Source organism: Austrofundulus limnaeus, unplaced genomic scaffold (assembly GCF_001266775.1).
Source record: "Austrofundulus limnaeus strain Quisiro unplaced genomic scaffold, Austrofundulus_limnaeus-1.0 Scaffold12, whole genome shotgun sequence".
NCBI lineage: Eukaryota > Metazoa > Chordata > Actinopteri > Cyprinodontiformes > Rivulidae > Austrofundulus > Austrofundulus limnaeus.
The window spans coordinates 3,832,776-3,849,374 of NW_013952414.1; the positions used below are offsets into that span (position 1 = coordinate 3,832,776).

The window sequence follows — 16,599 nt, forward strand, 5'->3', positions numbered from 1 at the left end:
ATTTTATTCAACGGGCTATATTACTAATTCCCCGAGTTTCTTATCGCGTCTTCACTGATGGCTAGCTGAAAAGAAAAGAAAAAACGATCTGCAGCTAAAATTTCTGACTGCACTTGAACGTTATATGTATTTGAGTACTTTAACATGCGGTGTGGTGTCCAAGCCAAATTTACAGGAGTTTACTACTAGAAAGAAGATTCAAGATCATGGATTTATGAGGAGTGGGTTAGAATAATCTAACCTAACATTTACAGTTTAAATTTTAATTTAATTAGTCAGCTTTTGTAACATACAGTTCAATAATATCAGTCAGGTAAAGTTGTCTGCCTAATGACTTTTGTATAAATGAAACTGAAATTAACAGCTTTGTTGGTTACACATTGTGATTTCAGAAATAGTAATTAAGGCATATTTTTGCCCTTAGCATGATTTCCCAAAGGCACCTTCAACATGTGAAGTTGTAACGACTATAAGTGTACAACACGTTTCTGTGTGAAAATAGAGCTAAAGATGTGACGTTGGGTTTGACCCATAGAGAAAACCATAATTGACTGAGTCATTGGGCCTCGTTTGACAGAGTTGTAATAAAACCAGCTGGGTAAAACTTAACTAGATCTACTTCCTTGTTATAATTCCCTAACATTGTGTCCAGCATAATTTACCTTTGTGTTTTTCCCTTACTTTGTTTATCTCTTGACTTTATTTGAACATCAGTTTATGCCACTTATAAGCCTATTTAAAGCGTATAACAGNTCCCAGCAGTCTGTGCGTCTGGACGACTGTTTCATGAAGGTGAGTCACGTCCAGATGACCACGATTCACCCCCATGTGTCATTAAAACCATTCCAAACTCGGAAGAGTTTAAAAGATTATTCCGTTTATTTTGTTTGTTTGTTTTTAAATCACAGGGGCATCTACGTGAGGGCAAGTGCCACTTGTCTTTGGGGAACGGCATGGCGGCCAGTCGCTGCTTTCAGAAGGTCCTGGAGCTGGATCTCAGCAACAGAGAGGCCCAGCAGGAAGTGGGAACTTTTTTAAATTTTAAAAGAAAGCGTTGGCTTTGACTGCAAGTTGAGCTACATCTGTGTAGTTGGTTTGTTTCAAATGACAAACTGAATGTTGATTCGTTTTAGAAAAAGAACGCATCAGTGCTGCTGGAGTACGAGCAAATGGCAGATTTCGCCTTCGATAAACGGGATTTTCGAAAGGTAGTTTTATTAAACATCAATGCTTCTGTTTATCTTGTGTGACCTGGGAAGGTTTGTGTCACATGTCCAACAAAAACTCATGGAACAAGCTGTGAATTTCTCTTTCGCCTGCTTGATTTGTTGTCAAAGTCCTATTGCTCATATTTTTGTCTAAATGTAGTGACAGGCTTTAACTGGTGACGTCAGAGTGACGTTTGGTTATTCGTTCTGATTTCAGGTGGTGTTCTGTATGGATCGAGCTTTAGCTTTGGCCCCTGCCTGTCAACGATTCAAAATCCTGAAGGCGGAGTGTCTCGCTCTGCTTGGACGGTACCCAGAGGCTCAGTCTGTGGCGAGGTAAGAGAACAAGTCATTCATTTTTATTTATTTATTTTTATAAAGTTTATTCATTTAAAACAAAACAACATAAATTCAACATACAACAAAAACAAATCATAATTGAAAGATAGCAGAAGAAGAAAAAAAATCTTATGATTTCTGGCCCTTTTTCTCAAATAAATAAATTCAATCAAAAATCTTCATGTACTGTTGTATTTATTTATTTATTTTTTACAAAATACTTCTAGTGAACCACAACAGCTGCCAAACAATTGGCTTCGTGCCTAGTCTTTTTTAAATTTACTGCAATTTTAATTGAAAACCGCAACCTTATGACCAGTATATCATGCAAAAACTTAATTAAAAAAAGGTAAAAACTCAAACTGCGCATATTTGCATAGTCTTTGCTTTTTAAAATATAGCAGAGTTGGTAGTTTTCCTTTGTATTAATGTTATTTCAGCAAAGCTTTATAAGCCTCAAATTGCTCAAATTACAAGACAATACAAATATATGAAATACCTTTCCATTGAGGAAACGACAACAGTTGCATTTTAGGTAATACTGATTATGAAACAAATCCACATAATTTAAATGTAGGTTCTTGAGTTTGTATAAACAAAAGCAGAATTACGAACACATAAATGTGATACTTCCCTCCTGTTTTTTGATGGTTATTGAATAATTCCTCGGGGCTTTAAAGGTCTCTCAAATATCGCATATCAAGACTTTAGATCTCAGCTGACCTTCTTCTGCCCCCACATTGATTTTAACGCAACCCTGTGCCATTTAAAAACGAATTATCCACATATATAGTTTTTTATTATTAAAATGTGGTCCACTTGAACGGTTCTCCTTATGCCCGCATGCATTAAAGTGGCCGCGGCAACTTGAAGCGCTTTGGCTGAACTCATCAGCATCGCTCACTGTGATTGGCTCATTTCCAAACCCCATCATGTGTGAAGGTTTAAGGCCACGAGGTCAGCTCTGTGTTCAGCAGAGTTATCAAAATTACCAGCCAAGGCACTTTCTCTCTCTGCCTCTTCGTTCTGGAGCGTTTGTTTTATTTATTTATTTATTTATTTCGCAGGCTTGAATGTCAATGATTCTCTGCATTAGCCAACTTATTTGTCTTTCGGCTGCCGTGTTCTCGAGTGCACAAGTGGTTTCTTTTCTTTCTCGCATTCCCCTCTCTCTCTTCCCTCAAAACCTTTTTTTTATCACCTCCCCTCCCCAATCTCACATAACGCCGTTTCTCTCGTCTTCCCACTTTTATCTGTTTTTGTTTTTTGTCTTTCTTCTTCTTCTTTTTATCAGGCTATCTACCTAACCTCACCCCTCTTTTCTTCCTCACCTTTCTCCTCCTCGCTGGTTTGTGGACAGCTGCGGGACCGCGCACAAAAGCATCCTATTCATCACCCCACACTGCACCCTCCATAACCCCAACAGGCTATTTCCCCTGACACACTGCAAAGTCAGACACACACGTACGCACACACACACACACATTGGCTTGGTTCAACACTGAAGGACTGGGCACACACATCACACGTACACACAACAAACAAGTAAACAATCTGCTGCCAGAGAACAGTGTGTAGATTCTCAATTAATTTCAACCCTGTTGCTTTGTACCATACGGTAATTTTTTTTCCCCTTCTGCATGAAGACAGACTGGAAAGCCAAAACCAAGTGAAGTGTCTGTGCAGAAACAAAATGAGAACCAGAAAATGTCTCAGCGTTATGTGTGGTATCGTCGTCGTTATGTCTGCTTTTTTTCTTTCAGAAAAAAAAAGAAAACTGTTGATTTTATCAGTGGGACGGGCTCCTCCTGAAGGCTGAATAACATGACCTTTATATGTGTGTGTGTGTGTGTGTGTGTGTCAGTCTCAGTCCAGGTACATGTTTCTCAAGCTTAGGATCGCTGTTGTAAATAGAAAAGGTCAACTGTTGAATATTTTCTTATCTTCTGCCCAGCTTTCCCTTTGAGCTGTTGCGAAAAATGGTCCATTTAAGTTTCGCCGCAGCTGCAGGTTCGTCTGCCAATCCTTCTATTTACATTCATGTTTTGGCACATTAAATGAGCTGGAGATGGGAAACTGGCTCGCAGGGAGACGTGTAATATTTTTAGAGGACTTCACACATAGACTTCACACTACTGGGATCTTGTTAAAATGATTTTTCCCCCCTCCTAAAGACTAAAATTTGGGGAAACAAATATAATACTCAGAAGTAACACGGATTTAATTGCATCATAGGAACTGTGGTTTCACTTTATGAAATAAAGATGCACAATAAACTCAGTGGGCATGACGATCTAATATTAAATGATGAGCAGGGGTTAAGCTGGGGTGTTGGTCAGTACATATATCCAATAAATCGTAACAATAGGTTACAAAACTGTCAACATTTGCTATAAACACCAAGGCATCTCTGGTTTGTGACAAATACGATGAATAACTTGATGCACAGCCAACGATTCATCCTATTAAAGATACATGAGCAGAAAAAACATTCAATACAGTTCAGCCCATAAACATGRTATATTGATATTATGTTAAATACAATACAAAAAAAGATTCTGTAGTTAGTAAGATTTATTTTTTCTACCTATCAAAAAGGAACAACTCAACAAATTGAACTTACTTTAAAACTGCAAACCGCTGTTAGCAGCAGATGTTCTTGAAGACATAAAGCTTTTGAATCCTTTTTTTCACATTTAAATCATTCAGTTGGGGTCTATATAAAGTGGAACTTCAATGCTTTGGTTTGAATTCCTCCTTATTGGAACTCCACAACTCACTTCTTTTTGGAGCTGTGTCTCAGATCAACTCATTTTGAGGCTGTCTCTTTAAATCCAAACAAGACGCTTTCTCACTTCGCCCAGACAGGTCAACTCATGTTTGATAGACTATACGACTATTTTACGACTAWATAGCTGCACAAAAACCTTTTATTCATCCATCAAAAACCGTAGTTGCTTAGTCCAGACCTTGTTTGGCAATTCTGTCGCAAATAATTGGACGTAATAGTTTGGAAAACATCACAGAAAATAAGGAAAAYYSAACAGGTTGAAAAATATGTTTCAAACAGAATATAAAGATATGTAGCTATGCAGCACTGGGAGAAACTAATTTCAAATTTYCTGCATGCCTACAGACCCCAAGTTCACAACAAAAGGCTTTCAACAGCTAAAAACATGGGATTTGCCAGCAGTGAGCCAAAAAAAAATGCAGTTTCTATTTTCTAAATAATGAGATAAAGCTTCCTTTTTTAACCTTCTGGAATATTAGTTGACCAACATGATCGGGATGTAGCACGTCTTCCGAGTGTTTGTTGCTGTTTCTGCCAGTGTTGTTGCAGTTCTCCTCCTGAACACATGGTGTTGATAATGAGGAAAACAAGCTAAACAACTGGAAGTGCAATCGGAAGAAGAGATGTGATAAGATTATGTGATGATACGATTCAATACATCACAATATAATTCAATAGGATACAATAAGACCTAATTTACCCAACAATGTGAAAATTCAGATGTTACAGCAGCAACAAATATAGAACCAGCATATATTAATTTGTAAAATTCATATCAAGCTTGGTTATTCACAACTCTTGAGTTGATACCTGTTTTCAGTTTGATGTGATGTTTTACTGTTTGAGAAAAAAAGCCGATTTACTTCAGTCACAAATGAACATTCATTGTGTTATTTAAATCTCGTTGAAAACAATGACCTAACAGTGGAAGTTTCTGGGTCAAAAACCCTTCAGCTCAGCCCAGTTTGATTCTTGTTTATTAACTACGGTCACATTATCAAAGGCAAGTAATGAGCTCATTCATAGTGAAACTGAAATATAGAGTCACTTAATCAAACTTAGTTGCTAAAAACGTGCTGCGGGCGAAAATAYTTAGTGAGAGCAATGGCAGTAAATTTTAGCAAAAGCTCAAAACCCCAAAATTATTTGCTTAAATTATTTCAAAGTAGGACAGAGCTGAGTGAAACCATCAGTTCTCTGGTCATGAGAAAAAAAAACTTGTATTACATGTTCATTTCAGATGTTGTTATAACTAATAATGTAGTGGCTTCATTAAAGGTGAAACCRCTTTAGCTTGGTCTTGATTACATTTTGTGCCAGTTTATTTGCATATTAGACAGTTTGGTTTATGTTTTAAATTAACAGACATGATAATTGTSGTTTTCAGTGTTGGTTTGACGATTGAACATGTTAAAGGTTCCTCCGTTTTTCCCTCCAGCTGTTATCAAAGTTGCCGTATCACTGTTGCAAATATTCTTCTCACTGTGATAAATCGACATAGTTCTTACACTGTTTAGATTTTCTATTCTTCCCTTTTCCTTTTCATTTTTCCACTCTTGTTTCTCTGAAGACCACCCACTCCCCTTCATTTTTCCACCTGCCAAAACAGCCTGTTGTACTCTGCATCTTTTCTCAGATGGTATATACACTTTTGGCTGTTTTGCGCTGAYGCTTTTTCAGCCTTCGGTCTCTCGGTTTGTGCCACGCTTGTCATTCTGGCTTCGTCCTCGACATTCCCCGATGTGTTTGCTTTGYCTGAATTTATACAACTTTTACTGTTGGCTAGTAAAGCAGAAAATGTTGCCTTTGCCGTCTTGCCATGTGTGTCATGCTGTTGGGTCTTTGTCACAACCTTGACATTTTAACACACAAAAAATGCTGAACACAAGTATAGTCCAGTAAACAAATAAATTAATGCCTTAGCGTTGACTGACATTTTAATTTAGAGTTTAAATATTACAAGAGTGTGATAGTTACCACTAAATTACAGTATATACTTCTTTGACGACTTAAAGCCCAATGTTATAAAATAAATTACAAAAAAAAATCATTTTTATTGATGTATCTTATTGCGTCCAAAGCATCGTGTAGCTTCTTGCAGCAGATGTGCATAGCGATAAAGCTAACAGCACAATGAAAGCCAACAGTTATTGGTTTTATCCCTACTATTTTGTCTCTCTCTCAGCTTTTTTTTGACTTGCAAGCATTTGTGTTCAGCAACCAGTGGCCCATATTGTAAGTGTGCATGATCAGCGATGGTGTGTGGGTTTGTTTCCACTTGTTGGTGCACACAACAAAGCAGCGATGAACAATGAGTCTGTTGTCTGAGATTGGGCAGCYAGTTAAGTTATAATCTTGATGTTTTCAATTTCTCACTATTAACAAGTTGTACAGATTAATGAGTGTCAGTTTWTAAATGTAAAAAATAAGCATTTTGAGGTGTTAGATTTTCTGCAGCTGAGACGTTCAAACAACGCACAAAACTCAGAAAAGATTAATTAGCAAATTAGTKTGTTTCTAAGTATGTGTACTTTGTCTTTGCCACCTTTCATGTCTCTGTTTTCCCAAGTGGAAACTGAAACTGAAGCAGCTGGAGGATTTTTTTTAATAAGCATAGTTTTGTTTATGATTTTATTCATGCCTTGTGGGTGCATTCTGTCTACCTCGAGCTCCTCCTTTTGTGACGGATGTTTTCAGATTCAGGGCATTAACTCAGTGATATGCAGAGCTATAAATTGTGGGGTCATTTTCCAAGATTTTCATCAGCTTTCTCCATCAGACAAAAGACCGCGAGACAAATCGCCGGGCCTTATTGGCCCTGATGAAATGCATTTCTAGCGGGATATGGGGACAACAGCCCAATGGTCATTATTCACCGTGAAAAATGTGCCTCTTATTATTATTATAAAGTTGCTTTCATGCATAAATCTCTGTTTGGACCTCAGTTGAATGTTTGACGCTGGTGATTCATGTCGTTACTAATTATCAAAAGATACAGAACAGGGCCTAATGCTGTTATTAGCAGTTAATCATGTCTAAAACCAAACTGATRAAGTAATATGCTTTATTAAGTTTTGTGATAAATAATGCCCCTGCACTATGAAATGCATTTCTTGTGTTTTTGTGTAAGGATGATGGTGTTGCTCCATATTGTCAGCAAAACCAATAAAATAAAAAAAATAATTAAATAAACAGAAAAAAATATTTTTATTAGCTTCTTTAGCCTATATTCATAACTTTGTCTGCTCAGAGGCTATGAAAATATCAATTTATTGTTTGTGTATAAAAATCACAAAAACAAGTCAATTTGAAAAATTGAAATTGTGTAACGCAGTTCTGTTTTTATCCCATTTCCAAATAAACGTTTGTAACTATTCTCTTTATTCTTTTATTATTTTGATGAAGAGAAAAAKCTTGAACACATTTTTGGCAGAGGTTGGGAGTGTTGAGAGATTTGGCTGGAGGTTGGGAACAACTGGCCTAGAATACAGTTTTGCACATGACCATAGGCCATGATTTTCTAAATCTAGCAGCCTAAAATGCTGTTTTTTTTGGTCACAACTCTTAGAAAACAGTGAGATTGCAACTAAAAATAGGCGTATACATTCTTGCAATTTCCTTGCGAGTTTGAGTCGCCAACTAGTCCCCAACATTTTAGGTTTCATGAATATCTCTATTCCCTTAAGATTGTAACAGCTTTATCTCTTTCGGTGTGCTTTATACATAACTAACAAAATATTGTAATCAGTCAAATCATAGAATTTCATTAATTTCAGTTTACAAAATAATATATTAGAGGGATAAAGATAATTTTTTCGAGTGATGACTCTTATAGCCCTTTTTTGCAAAACAAAAACAGGATGTGTAATAATTGTCTTACATGCTTTTACCCATGCCTCAACACAATAGACCAAGTGTGGAACAATTAATGCATTATATAACAAATACAGAGCTTTATCAATGAACAAGTCCCTTACTTTGTAAAGCGATGCAATAGATTTTGCTAATTTTAATCTAAAATAATTTATATGAGGTTTCCATGTCAATTTCTCGTCAATAACACCCAAAAACCTCACCTCACTGACTCTACTAATCTCTACACCACCAACTCTGAATGGAATGTCAACAGTTCTTTGTCTCTTTTTAAATATCATATAATTAGTTTTGTCCAAATTTAATGATAATTTATTGAGTTTAAACCAGTTTTGTATTTTCACAAATTCTGCTTGCATTTTCTCTAACATTGGTTCTAGATCTTTCCCCAAACAAAAAAAAAGTTATATCATCAGCGAACAAAATTCATTTAAATTATCTTGACACATTGACCAAGTCATTCACATATAGGATAAACAATTTTGGTCCAAGTACAGAACCCTGAGGAACTCCACATGTGATTTCATAGAGTTCAGATCTTACATCATGAACTTGTACAAACTGTTTCCTATTTTTCAAATAACTAGATATTTTAAACATTTATCAGCTCGGTTTCAAAACGTTAGTGTTCAACACCCCACCAGAGTGCATTAATTGATTTAGCTTATGGTAAACGAACCAGATCTTACCTTTGACAATAACTTTAAAAAATGGTGTYTATGTCTATTTGAACACTTATGCTWTTACCAGTTACACTCAAGTGAGTGAGTACTTTCAGGGAGAGACTATTATATTACTACTACTATATTAARACCATCATAATGCTGTCATTTCAACACATTGAGCTTTACCTCCTCCCACCTCCAGTCTTGAACAAATTGGCTGTTCATGCAGAATTTCACTGAGTGCCGTCACCGTTATAAAGTTGGCTGTCGAAGCGTAGGTCACTCAGCAGTGTGTCACAAGGTAATCTGGTTTTGGAGGTGATCCTGTATCTCATGAATAATAATAATAAAAAAGAAACATAAAAAAAACAAACCAAGAGAAATCTATATTTTTATTTTGCTCAGTAATGTGAGCTGCACGGTCAAATTCCTAAAGATATTTTGCTTCACGCTCGAGTCCATTTGATCTACATATTTCACTCCTGGTGCTACAATGAGACGATACTSTGGTGACTCACCTAGAAAACAATGGTTCTGGAAGAATCTATCATAACTCCATTAAAACTTCAGCCTCATCCTCCTCTCCTTGCCTTCTTCCCATCATTAATCAACAGACCAGCCCTCGGGGCTTTACTTTGCAGCTAAGCTCTCCCCTCAGTGTGTCTGAGTGTGTGTGTGTGGGCGTACAGTACAAGGGCATTGTTTGTGTCTGTATTTGCATATGACTGCACGCATGGGTGCATTTTCTGTGTTTAAATGACCCACAGTGATTTTGTTTCTGCACGAACGCATTCTRTTTAATTTAGTTTTCTGTCAAATTAAAAATCAGATGGAAACTAACATCATAGCTGTCAGCTCTCCCCAGACAAGCCTCTCATCAGTCACTTATCTCACCGAAAGTGCTGCCAAATTCAATTTAGTCCTCATTTGATCTTTGAAAATTGGACCAAATTGTCTCTTTTGAGATGAGTTGTCTTAGTTAAAAACCACATATGTGCACAGGTTTTTTTTTTCTTCCTAAAAGGAGGAGTCTGAGGAAGTTATTCTCGGAGAAAAGTCTCACCTAGCTTTTATGTTTGAATCAGTGTCTATAATGAGTTCCTCTCCTGCAGTTACCTTTCATCAGCCTGCTTGCCAAGCACATTCAGTACAGTGTGCAGCCAAAGATAGCTTCAGCTGTGTGTCTGTGTGTGTTAAGGGCCTTGTCTTTGTGTCTGTGTTCTTAATTCACTCGCTGTGGTGCATAGGTAAACATTATTATGGCCTTGCTWCATGAATGAAATTCTGCACCTGCTCTGCATTAAATACAGTCTTGTTGAAAAACATAACCTTGCCCATTCTTTCAACTGTTTTTTTTTGTGATGCTAATTGTTAGGTGATCTTTTTTTAATTTTCTTATGGGTCGTCAAAAACGTCCTGATCTTGGAGTCATCTGTAAGKATGGGGAGACAACTGGTGCATGTTACCTGTCAGCACTGGAGCGCCGTCTTTGTTTCTGTTTGTTTGGGGTCAAGTTTTGACGCTCCGCTCTCCTCCTTCCCCTCTTCCCTTCCTTGGGACTTCTTTTAATAGTAAGGAGGTGACAGTTTGGTTTCACTGAGCACCAGGGGTGGCAGTTTGGGTTCCTGCCCAGATTTGCGCAAAACACTCAASATGACTCACTCACATTGCCTGCAAAAGGTTTGGAGTTTTGGCCCGCAAACCTACATTTTCTGCAAAGTGAGAAACTTGTTTTCATTTTTTAAAATGTGTAAACATTCTTTTGTTAATTTTGAAAGGGTTATAAGGCATAAACTAGGGTCAGCTTTACTCTCAGAATATATGAATCACTTTCACACTGACCCATTTGATTGGTGATCATAAAGGACGATCCCCAGGTAGTAAAGCTACAGCCGGTTTCATTAGATGTTTTCAGCTGCAGGATTATTGATGAATAAACTTTTAATCACTTCAAATCCCAACCATGACACGGTCATTTATTTAAAGCATGAACATGAATGGGGGGTGGGACTTAGACTGACAGAACAGGTTTGTAGAATATTTTAAGAAAAACGTAGCCTGGTAAAAACCGTCCCCTTGTTTTACACTTTGTTTTGTACAGAGGGTCCGGACTCTCGGCTATTGAGAAGTGATTTCTTGAAGGAGGCGTGGCCTCTGTTGAAATTTAAAACGATTGGATCTCATTTACAGAATCGCTAATGTTTGGCCGTGACGTATGCGGTGCGCCAGCTTGACCGTGAAGGAAGCTAAGCTAAGAAGCTAACTGGAAAATGCGTGCGCTGTAAACAACCATCCCCTAAAGTAGCGTGAAAGAGAGAAGTACCGAGCCGAACAAAGTTTGGCTTTGTGAGACAACTTTAACTTAATTTGAAAGCCTTGTCAATATGGATTGGCTTTATTCACTTCCTCCGCTGCTAATGCTAAACTACAGGCAGAATAAAACGGCGCAGAAAATTGATGTCGTTGTTCAAAACTCCGCCTCCTGTTTGCTGATTGGCCCGGTGAAAATTCAACCGGAGAAATCCTTGTCTATGGGAGAAATCTCAGACGGAGCAGAGAAGGTTAACTAGAATTTAGCAGAACTATGTAGGAAGGCAAGGGCCAGGCTAGGGAAAACTTAATAAATACTAAGTGTTTTGAAAGGTTTTCTCATGTTTGAAATTTTGCACTGAAGATTTTAACAAGACTCTTTTTTCCCCAAAACAGTTATTTTATTATAGTTGTTTTTTTTTTTTTGGTAAATTTATAACGTTTCATAGTTACATTACATGCATTTAAATATGTTTTGTTTCTAAGTGAAGCCCAAGCAGTTTTGTGCCTTCAACAGTCCCATGGCGAACAAGTAGTTCTCTCACAATAACACATTTTGATGGACAATAAATTGTCTCAGAAATTATTAAACTATGATATTGTTTCAAGACCATTTTAAACTAATATAGAAAGTTTATGAAATATACGTACATTAAAATAAGTTATTAACTGACCTGGACTGGTGATTGGGAAAACAACACACATCTCTTCCCACCTCTTCTGGCCAAGCTAAAAAAAATGATTGACCTCGTTTTAATTTATTAAATTAAATTAAATTAATTGTGAAATTCATTGATTTATTGCTTATCAAGACAAGCCAACAAACGAGACGTGAACGTATCAGACATTATAGCTCTAAATCTGATGTAAAAATACAAAGCTGCACTTGATTTGGTGAAGCATTCTCAGAAAGCAAAGGTTTTCTCATTAACAACGAGCCAAAACAGCCTAAAGTGTAATCAAGGTCATCTGACGTGGCTGTACGACGGTTTCTATTTATTTTTTGTTTAGAAATATTACTCAGGGAATGAGTTTTGGATAAGATCTGCCGAAAATAGTCCAAGGGCTCCAAGGAGTTTGTTTTAATGTCATAATAGAGAAAATAATTGCTGTTAAGAGCCAAATCATTGGGTAAAATAAAGTATTAAACAGGAGTAACTATTTCTTCTGAATGTGCAGCAGTTATATCTAGCATACACAACATGAAGTTTAAACCTCAGAGCAAACACATGGGTCAACCCCCCCTCCAACCCCCACCCCTCTCATGCTCCCAAAAGTTGTGAGGGAGCCGTTGTTGCAGCAGCCACCCCCCCCCCTCCACCCACCAAAAAAAGCTTGCTGCTTTCCCAGTAAAGCGTATCCGAGAAGCTGCTCGAACATCAGCGAGAGGGCACTCCTTTTAAAATTAATCCTCGGAGGGAGGTTGGAGGGTTGACGGCACCGCTGCATGACGATTACTGCTTTTACGGATTCTGTTAAGATTTTTTTTTTAAATCTAAATTTCCCAGAAAACACTGGTTTTGTAATGTCCTGTTCAATATGCAAATATTTGTTGGAACACTGAACAGCGCTCGGTGCCTCGTTTGATTTCACAGTGTTTATTGATATGATAATCGAGTGGTCAGCTAATGGTAATCAAGCTTGGCAGAGTTGCTTGATGGTTCTGGGCAAAAGCTCCTTTCRTCTTTGTGTTCTGGTGCAACAAGTTGGTCACTTCTAACATGGGGGATTTGGTTTTCATGGAGCAACTTCTCACGTGTTTTCTAATTTGAAATAAAAAACTGGAAAACAAGTTGTTGTTTTCCGCAACAAAATCCAAATTTTGTTCTTTTATTCGGGTGGATTATAATTAAACTCTATGAAAGTAACCACTATGTGCACCTACATCTGATTAACTTTTGGAGTCAATCTGAATTAAGATGGCCGCCATGGTTAACACAAAAATGACTAAAACTGTTGATTTATAGGTATTAAGCTAAATTTGATGTAGGTGAGAGTCATGAAACACAAAATATWTAATAGAGTAAAAACAGCCTTTATTGTTCTGCATGGGGAAATTCATCAACAGCAGGTATATGGATTCACAAACAGTTTTTAAGTGTTAAAAGACAATTTATAGGAAATAAAAATTGGAATTAACAAYAGCAATAGTAACAATAAAATAAAATAATAAAATTCTGTGCAGTTTTTAAAAACAGGCATGTCAGAATGTCTTACTTGTTATCCAACTGAGTCACTTCAAACAATGTACATAATGTGCATGTGTAATAAATATAGAAAAGGACAAGGACCGACTCGTTACAGTACAGTGTAGATAAACAGATGTGCAATAACAGCAGTGCAATTAAAGCAATAGGATACCCTTTATTTATAATAAAGGTATCCAACAGGATACTTGAAAATCAGTCTAAAGTAAAATAGATCAAATACATGCAATAAAATGGCTACAACTAATTTACTTTATAGATTAAATTCAGTTCATTGTTCAGCATGGATAGAATGAGAATAAGACATCTTATTCAGTTCTGTGTATAAAAAAAGTGCTGTTTGGTTCACTCTTCCTGCGGAGGTCTAAGCATGCTTGTCGGTGAGGGCATTCTGCCATAGTCAAATTCCTCTTTGTCTGTGTGTTATTGACTGTGAAAGCTTCAGCTTGTACATGGATTAAATGGAAATCGCGGTGTGTGTGTGTGTGTGTGTTTGTGTGCAGAGGATTGCTGACTAAAGCTGTAATACATAAAAGAGTTTTGGAAGAGGGACGGTTTAAAGAGCAGGCGATTGCCATAATGATGACTTGAAGCAGAATCAACGGTCGCAAAGACGTTTCGCACGTGGCACGCGAGACCGTCGCTGTAGCGGCGCTCGCCAACCTCAGTGTCATAAAAATTAATAGGGGCTAAAAATTTATGAATGAATGCCTTCACTGTGGTGAAGTAAGCAGTGCTATAAAGCCGTATTGGTAGATTATAGGATTATGATTACAGTATAAGCCTTTGTCCTTCCTGTCAAATCAGTGTTTACTCACCTGGTCTAGACGTCCGGTGCCCCAGAGAAAGAGCAGAGTGACCATGAGACGACGCAGGCAATGCACTGCCCTATTTATAGCTTTAACCACCCCCCTACTTCTCTTTGCTTCCTCGTACCTGAGAGAGAAACTTTGGTATTGACCCACATCTCCTTCAGAATAATTTTGATGCTATTTTTGTACAGCGCCTAAAAAAAAAAAGCCACGCTGCCACAAGCTCGATGGCTGGATTCATACAGAATATGACATTTTAAGCTGTTTTTTTCTTCCCCAAGGCTTCCTGGGTCAAACAATCTCCCTCATCACCACCTCCACACAAACATAAGAGAGTAAATGTACTTTTCCAGAGCTCACTAGTGTTATTTGCACAAGAAACAAAGGGTGTTTATCCTTTTGAAGTTTAGAAACCACTAATTTGTGTTCTGTAAATTTTAATGTAAGTTTAAAGATCCCTTTGAGGTTTGCAACAAAAAGTCATCGCTGTAATTTTTTCTTTTTGTGGCCCCACGTTCATTTCAAAAAAATCTGTAAACCCAAACAGAGTTGCAGTCATGTTGCATTTGTGTTTCTGGCCTTTGAAATGCCATTCTCACCACTTTTTTTCTAATAAAGGGATGCTTATTGTTTTAAAGGGGGCTATATGGAGTACTTACAAGCAGTCAGTATGTCACCTGCAGCGGACCACAATCAGATCAATCTTAGTTCGGAAGCTCAGAGAGAAAATCTCAGAAGTCAAGATAAAAAGCTCCTCTCAAAACATTCCTGGTAATCTGAGCGAGCTATTAAGGAGTTTCTTATCTCGTCTGCTTTACACAAGATCTTTATTTTCATTGTCAATATGCTCTCAACCAAATGATGTTTGGTTTGCTACAAGCAAGTTTTGAGTTGTGTTTATGGACAACAAACAAAGAAATACCAGAGTTCCCGGAGGAAAAGAAGCTTCGGTGTTTCTGTGAAACATAACAAACCACCCCAATACCCTCAACCTTCAGCTTTTGGGGCAGATTTACCGCCATGTCCGCTGCAGTGAGGGCTTTTACGGCTGAGCTGCACCGGCGGGAAAAGCAGCCGCCGCGAGGAAACTTGAATCAATTTTCGTGCTGCCAGTCTGCGCAGACTGAATCTCCAAAACTGTGTTTCCAAGAGCATATTTTGCTGAAAAATTCTGCATTTTTATTACCAAGTGCACACTGCAATGTGCTGACTTTGAAGCTGAGAAAATGAAGCTTGAACGTCTCAGCGATCCATTTGATGTTGAYGTCAGAGGAGCACCTTTGCATGACCAAACATGGCTGATTGAACTCATGCAGATGAACCTACAGCAAAGAAAATGAATCATGTATGTAGCTTAGGCCGATGGGAATCAGACCATAGAAGAGCAACAAATAATCTGCTTCATTTGATATTTTTTAGTTACATGACAAAATTAATTTCCTAACTTCAAAGCTTCATAGTTCTCATTTACAGATAACTTATTGAAATATGTTTGATAATAAATATCTAAAACATCAAGAATGCAGTCAGACAGAGAATAGAGAGGATGGATAAATGTTGGCTCACTTTTTGGCAAACAGAATGTTGATATCATCCTTTGTTATTGTACTGTATGCTTTTTATTAATGGTTAATAAGAATGGTTCACAGCTTATATTCTAAATACATTATTAACAATTCTTTTAGTAGTTTAAAAGGGTACTCTTATTGAAAATCAATACTGTATTTAAAGTAAAATATATCAAATAAATAAAGATAAGCTGGCTGCTGCTACATATTTTTATCATTCAGCAACATACTGTTTTAATCTTCAATTTGCAGTGTTCTAGAATTTAAGTCAAACAATAAAATTTGTTGGTTGTTTATTTCACAGACAACCAAAATGTAAAACCAGTAAATAAGTAAAAAGCTAAATTAAAGCACTTTTACAGTCCTTTAACTGTATTTTGTTTTAAGCGGGGTGAGTATTAGGCAAAATCAACTTTTTTGAACTTTATGTCATGTTATAATGTCATTCCTTCTTCAAAAACATACCCAGTGTTGCTTTAATTCATTCATGCATGATTGAGAAATCCTTGAATCTCCTGTAGCCATGTGGAGCTGCCTAAACACTTGCTGGTACAAAGCGTCACTTATTTGTACAAAGCTCCTCCCTGGAACCCAGTCGCCAGCCGAGTTCCCGCTCCACAGTACACCCCTCCCTCGAAGCATTGTTTGAAAATGTGCTGAAGTGGGAGTGTCAGAAATGGTAAGAGGTTCTTATATTGGTAGGTCAATTTCAATGCGTTTAGATAGGCTATGATGCAAAGTCAAATTTATTTTTGATGTATAGACAAATAACATATTTACTTGATTTTGATAAAGATTTTAATTATGTGTCTTGTAAATACACAAC

The 16,599-nt window shown here is 37.2% G+C and overlaps 1 protein-coding gene across 1 annotated transcript in view; it reads left to right on the forward strand.

The window, feature by feature from the left end:
• dok6 (docking protein 6) overlaps nucleotides 1-16,599 on the forward strand; it is a gene marked incomplete in the record, with an annotated part of 72,181 nt that overhangs the window by 15,407 nt on the left and 40,175 nt on the right.